At 46.5% G+C, this 6,765-nt stretch overlaps 1 long non-coding RNA gene across 1 annotated transcript in view; it reads right to left on the reverse strand.

The window, feature by feature from the left end:
* LOC309626338 overlaps nt 1-6,765 on the reverse strand; it is a 131,022-nt gene that overhangs the window by 79,714 nt on the left and 44,543 nt on the right. The gene's annotated exons all lie outside the window — the stretch shown is intronic.

Raw genomic sequence — 6,765 nt, forward strand, 5'->3', positions numbered from 1 at the left:
CATGAAGTAGGGAAGAATGATCTTGAAATGAATGGGAAGATAGAAATTCTTAGGGAAGAAAAGAAACCTATAAAAAAGAACCAAATGGAAACGTTATAACTGAAAATTCAATAACTGAAATAAAAAATTCAGTCTATGAGCTCAATAGCAAAATGGAGATGAAGAGGAAAGAGTCAGCGAACTTGAAAATAGGTTAATAGAAATTATCTAATCTGAAAAACAGAAAAAAATCTGGGGAAAAAATGAATGAGTTTTGGGGACTTATGGGATCACAGCAAAAGCTCTAACATTCATGTCTTTGGAGTCCCAGAAAGATTGGAGAAAAGGCTTGGTGCAGAAAATATTGAAGAAATCATGGCTGAACATTTTCTAAATTTGGTGAAAAGACATAAATTTATAGATTTAAGCAGCTCAGCAAACCTTAAAAGAAGGACAAATTCAAAGAAAACCTGATTCAAATACATCTTAATCAAACTGCTAAAAAACAAGGATAAAGAAAATATTTTTGAAAACAGCCAGAGGAAAGCAATACATTACATATATGGGAACAATAATTAAAATGATACTTCAGATTTCTTATCAGAAGACATGGAGGCCAGAAGACAGTGGAACACCATCTCTAAGGTGCTGAAACAAAAGAACTGTCAACCCAGAATTCTATATCCAGTGAAAATATCTATTTAAAGGCAAAATAAAGACATTTTTAGTTGAAGGAAAACTAAGAGAATTCATTGCTAGCACACCAGCTCTAAAAGAAACATTAAAGGAAGTTCTTTAAGAGAAAGAGAAATGATATCAGAAGGAAACTTGGAACTTTAGGACTAAAAGAAAAGAAACAAAAATGAGAATAACGGGCTTCCCTGGTGGCGCAGTGGTTGAGAATCTGCCTGCCAATGCAGGGGACACGGGTTCGAGCCCTGGTTTGGGAGGATCCCACATGCCGCGGAGCGGCTAGGCCCGTGAGCCACAATTGCTGAGCCTGCGCGTCTGGAGCCTGTGCTCCGCAACAGGAGAGGCCGCGATAGTGAGAGGCCCGCGCACCGCGATGAAGAGTGGCCCCCGCTTGCCGCAACTAGAGAAAGCCCTCGCACAGAAACGAAGACCCAACACAGCCATAAATAAATTAATTAATTAATTAATTTTAAAAAAAAAATGAGAAGGAGAAAAGATTGTTTAAAAAAAAAAAATGAGAATAACTGGGTGACTATAATAGACTATTTCCGCCCCCCCTTAAATCCTTTAAAGTGTGTATGACTGTTGAAAGCAAAAATTATAACCGTGCCTGATGTGGTTTTTGGTGTATAATCATGCACTAGTTATAACAACTGCAGCATAAAGGGAGGAGGGGGAAAGGACCTATATGGCTGCAAGGCTTATATATTTCACTTGAAGTGGTAGAATATTAACTCTAAGTACACCATGAGAAGTTAGGTATATATATTACAATACCTAGAACAACCACTTAAGAAAACTATACAAAAAGATATTTCAAAAAGCCAACAGAGAAATAACAATGGAATATTAAAACAATATTGAAATAATCCAAGAGAAGGCAGAAATGGAGAAACAGAGGGATGAAAAACAGAGGGGACAAATCAAAACCAAACAACAAGATGGTAGAACTAAATCCAACAATATCAATATATCTATTAAATGTAAATCGTTTAAACATACAATTAAAAGACAGAGATTATCAGGTTAGATTTAAAAAACTAAGACTCAACTATATACTGTCTATAAGAAACTCACTTTAAATATTGATAGGTTAAAAGTAAAAGGATGAAAAACTATACCATAAAACATTAATTTTTTTAAAAGCTGGAAAGGCTATATAAATATCAGGCAAAGTAGACTCCTAAAGAAATAAACTTATCAGGGATAAAGAGGAATATTCCATAATGATAAAAAGATCAATTCACCTAGAAGATGTAATAATCCTAAATGTGTGTGCACCAAACAACAGAATTTCAAAACACAGGAAGCAGAAAACGGAGAGAACTAAAAGGAGAAATAGACAAGTCCAGTTATACTTGGGGACTTTAATGTTCATTTTTCAGGAACTGATAGAAAAGTAGAGAGAAAATCAGCAAGGATATAGGAGACTCCACCACCAAAGGCAGAATGCACATCTTTTTCAAGTTGCTCTTCGATCATTTAATATAGACCATATTCTAGGTCATAAAACAAATCTTAACACATTTTTAAAAACTGAAATCATATAACACATGTTTTCTGACCATAATGGAATTAAGCTGGATATGAATAACCGAAAGATATCTGGAAAATCCCCCAAATCCTAGAAATTAAACAACACACTTCTAAATAATCCATGGGTCAAAATCTAGGAGGTTGAGGAGCTAGCATGCTAGCCCAGGAAGTTTGGTCCAGGAGATGACACTCTTAACCACAGGCCATGTGGCCTCTCAAAGTTCTTCAGGGCCTTCAATGCCAGGCTAAGGAATTTGGAATTTGCACTGTATTTAATGGATAAGATAAGCATTTAAGAATTTTCACACATAAGGCACATATTTGCAGATAGATGGAGTTAGGTGTGGGTTGGAGATGGGGGCAGGGGGAGCAGGAAAAATCTGCATTCTGTCCCACCAGAGAGGCAAAGTAGTTAAAGAATTTGGATTTTCCTAGATGTCTGAAATGAGACATTTTAGAAGTAGGGCCCATCCTTCCTTCCCTTTTCACAGAGGTTATCTTCACAGTCTTCCTGGGGTCTACACATGCTAGGTAAACCAGTAGCTCCAGAGGCAGAAGCATGCCTCTGCCATCAGATAGGGGACCTTCTGAGGACAAACCCCCATAAGAATGGAGGTTTCCCAAGGGTTAACTTGCCTGTGGCTCTGGACAAGTTACTTAACCTCTCTATGCCTCAATTTCTCCTCTGTACAATGAGGACAATACAACTGTACAGTAATATCAGTTCCCATAGACTGGGCCATGACCTTGGGCTGAGCTGCCTGGAGAAAAGGTTGAAGGGGGAATTTGGACCCCTGGCTCCTGGTAGCTGCTGTGGGACCCTGGCTGGAAGGGGGTCTCTCGAGTGTGCAGGGAGACTTGGAGGAAGGCCTCAGCATGACAAGGAGTGGTACTCCTGCCTCCACAGGCCTGGAGTGGGGAGGGGAGGGCACATAAAACATCCTTTGCAGAGACTTTGATCAACAGCCATGACAGGGACGGCTTCTATTCTCTTTGAAGCGCAGCAGAAAGATCAATCCTCCTTCTTGTCTCAGCCTCGCTGCGCAGTGGCACCACGTGCTCCTGCAGCCGCTGCTACTCTCAGAGAAGACCAGAGTAGAAGGCGATGCCTGACCCAGGCCTGCCGCCTCCCCTCAACTCCCTCTCCACCCCCAAGATGAGAGGGATGAGCAGAACGTGGCACTTTCTGGCCTTCGCCTGTCCCAACCTCAGAGCGGAGGAGAAGGAAAAAGAACGCCTACACCCCAGAAAGTAAGAGCTTCCTCGACGCCTCATTAAACTTTCACAAGAGTCCCTCCTCACCTGTGCATCCCCTTCTTTTCTTCAAAGGCTGGCTTCAAAACATCACATTTTGCTGAGATCTAAAGATACGAGGACAGGAGGCAGGAGACTGGATTTTACTTACAGGTCTGCCTTTGATTGGCTGTGTGACCTTGAGCAAGTTACTGCCCCACTCTGGAGCTTAATTTCTCTATCTATGAAGTAGAGTTGCTGTAAATGTTTTTCAGGGCTCAGTTTACAACTCTGTGATCAAGACTAGCCTGTGCCCAGGTCAGGGTGCAGTGCGCGTTCAGATTGTAGAATTGTCTTTCTCAGAGCCTGTCGCAGAAGAATTGCCCCCATAACCCTGACTGCCTCCAAGTCCTTGGTCAAATGTTTTTCTGTATAATCCCATCACTGGAAAGAGCTGCTCTGCCAGCAAAGCAGCATCCTGAGTCCGTGGGCTCTGCCCATAAAGGGGAGGAACGATTCCCATAACAGCACTGTCCCCAGCTGCTCAAGGATTACAGAAGGCAGAGAAGCTTGCAGGCGCTGCCCCTGAAAGGCTGGGGGAAGAAGAGAGTGGGGCACAGGACCGGGGAAGAGTAGGCGGTGGGAGGAGGAATGTCCTGGGACCTTCCACCTCCGGGTGTTGCGTGCTTATAATCAAACTGGATTGGTGAGTTAGGTTAGGGCTGGGAAGCCTCTTCCTCCCTGAATGCTGGCTTAGCCCACGCAGGTGCAGCCCCTCCCCAGCTGGGCAAGTGAAAGACTTGTAGACACAGAGGAATTAAGATGCTCCACTCATGTTCTGCCCCCCAGAGCAGGCCCCAAAGACGGAGAACAGAGGCTGCAGGAGTCCTGATCTTCCAAGCAGAACGCTGCTTAGGCATCCCTTTGAGAATCCCAGTAATTAGCTTCCTGTATCTGGTCTCCAGAACAACCATGGACCTACCCACTAGGTCAGAGTCAGTGCTCTCAGAGTCTCCCGGGGTCTGGAGGATAGAATTGTTCCAGAAAAGGGAAAGAATAGGTGGGAAAGGAATATTTCCGGCCTGCCTGCTTTGTGAGGTGCTGGTGTGTGCTGGGACGTCCTCTCTGCCTCTGTAGGACTAGATCTGCAGCATCCTCCTTTACCCCCCCAGGTCCCAGCTCAGCATGTCCCCTTCCGTCACTCCAGGCACCTGGGGTCCTCCTGCTCTGCCCTGTTCCTCGTGAACTCTGCCCTCCAGGAAGTCCCCAGAGTAAGCCCTTTGCCCACCGCCACCCCTCGCTGGCCTCCTCAGCCTGGGCTCTCCCTGGGATGGGAACTGTCTGTGATCTGCTGCCAGGACTGACGAGGTCCCCGGCATCCTGCCCAGGTGTGTGCACCTGTGGGTGTGGGTGTGCTTGTGTGCACACACATATACACATGCGCATGAACTTTGTAGTACACACTTTAGACGGCAAGTTTCACGGAGAAGTGAGGTGCCCTGGATTGACTTTGTGCTGTGTTTGGGGAAATGCGTGGATGTACGTGTGTGTGGCATATATGACATGTGTGTTTGCGTGCTCACTGATGGGGCTGTTGTGTTTCCGTGGGTGTGACTGTGTGGGAGAGTGAACACTGAAGCCTGGGATCCTGCAGTTTAGGGGTGCTGGTGTACTCCTGAATTTGAGGGGTGTTGTGCGTCATTTTGGAGCTGCCGTGTAGGAGAATGAGTGACAAGGGTGTGAGCCCACCGAGGGGTGAGGGTGTGGCTATAGAGCACTGACGTAGGGATCTGTCTGCCCCAAGGGCAACGTGGACTGGGCACCCATGGGCCTTTGAGCATCTTGGTCACTTCTCTTTTGCCTGGAGGGGCCTCCTGCTGGCTCGGGTCTTGCTGCCTCTTCTGCACCAGAGGGCAAGCTAGGCCTTTGACCAAACAGCCTATCTGAGGTCAAGGGTCAGCAGCAGGCTCAGTGATCCCAGCTGTCCCTGTGGTCCTTGATGCCTGGCCCAGGTGGCCACACCAGGTAAGCGGGGCTGTCTGAGGCTGGGGGTGGGAGTCCCAGAAGAGAGTTTCTTGGGAGGTTCAAGGTTAGCCTGGATGTGCTCTTGAGCAACTAATAACAGTACAAACACCTGCTCAGACTGCCGGACACTGTGCTAAGCACTGTACAGACATTATTTAAACCTCACAACAACACTGTGAAGTAGATAGTGTTTCCCCATTGGACAGGTGAGGAAAGGGCCTGGGAAATTAAATAACTTGCCCTGGGTCACACGGCAAGTAGGTTGTAAGGTTGGGCTCTGAGCATAGGTCTGCTTGACTCTAAAACTAATGCTTCTCTCCTCTTATTCTCATCTATAGATTATCCTAGCAAGAGGGAAGAACGGGGCTCATTTCTCCCCAAACCCACGGATAAGCCTTCATTTCACAAAAGGAGCTTTATACTCCTGGATTTATGATCCGTGACACCTGATGGGGAGAATGGAAGGGGGTGGGCAGAGGAAATAACAGGCCGTCGCCTAGAGAAGGCGCCCTGGAGCTGTTGGAGAATAACCCCTCTAAGCCTTGACGGGGTGATGGAGTTAGACTTACAGGTCTCAGTCCACACTGCTGTTCCTGGAGCCCTGGGTGTACAAGGTTCCCACGGCTTGTTTTTGTGGCTTCTGCCTGCTTTGCAGGCACCCTAGGGACAAGGATGCTGGGAAGCGACTCAGGTGAAGCGGTCAGAGGCACCACTGGACGCACACAGACGCTCTTGCCTGCACTGGGAGACGCTGCCCATTCCTTTCTTTCTTGGATTTAAGCTGCAGGGAAAATGCATTATTTTTTCATTCAGAATTCATTTTGGAACAGATAGCCTTCAGAGATGTAATCAGCCACATTATTTCTCTCCATTAGCAGTCCCTGGAGTTTGCTGGAATTCCTTGTCCTTTTTCCTCTCCATCTCACTCTCTCCATCCTCTTTCATGCTAGGTTGTAACACTGCCCCACTGTCTCGTCCAGCCATCACCACACACTCTGCTTTGGATTGAATGACTATTTCAAAGTCTGGACAAGGAGGTAACACAAGCTCCCTCCTCCCCACTGGGCTCTGGGCTCACAGACCCCTGAGCCAGCAAGGTGTTCAAAGATGCCCCCTTCTGCCCACAGGACGAGGGAGGCAGCTTGATGTGACGCAGAGCTGGCCTGGCCGGTAGCCAGGCTAGGCAGAGCTAGGAGGTTCCTGGCTCCCCACTTACTAGCTGGGTGATCCCAAGCAAGTAACTTCTCTTGCCCTCACAGGGTGGTCAAGGTTGGCACTGACGTATATGAAGCACCTCCC

Source organism: Balaenoptera borealis, assembly GCF_965194805.1.
Source record: "Balaenoptera borealis genome assembly, chromosome: 3".
NCBI classification, from domain to species: domain Eukaryota; kingdom Metazoa; phylum Chordata; class Mammalia; order Artiodactyla; family Balaenopteridae; genus Balaenoptera; species Balaenoptera borealis.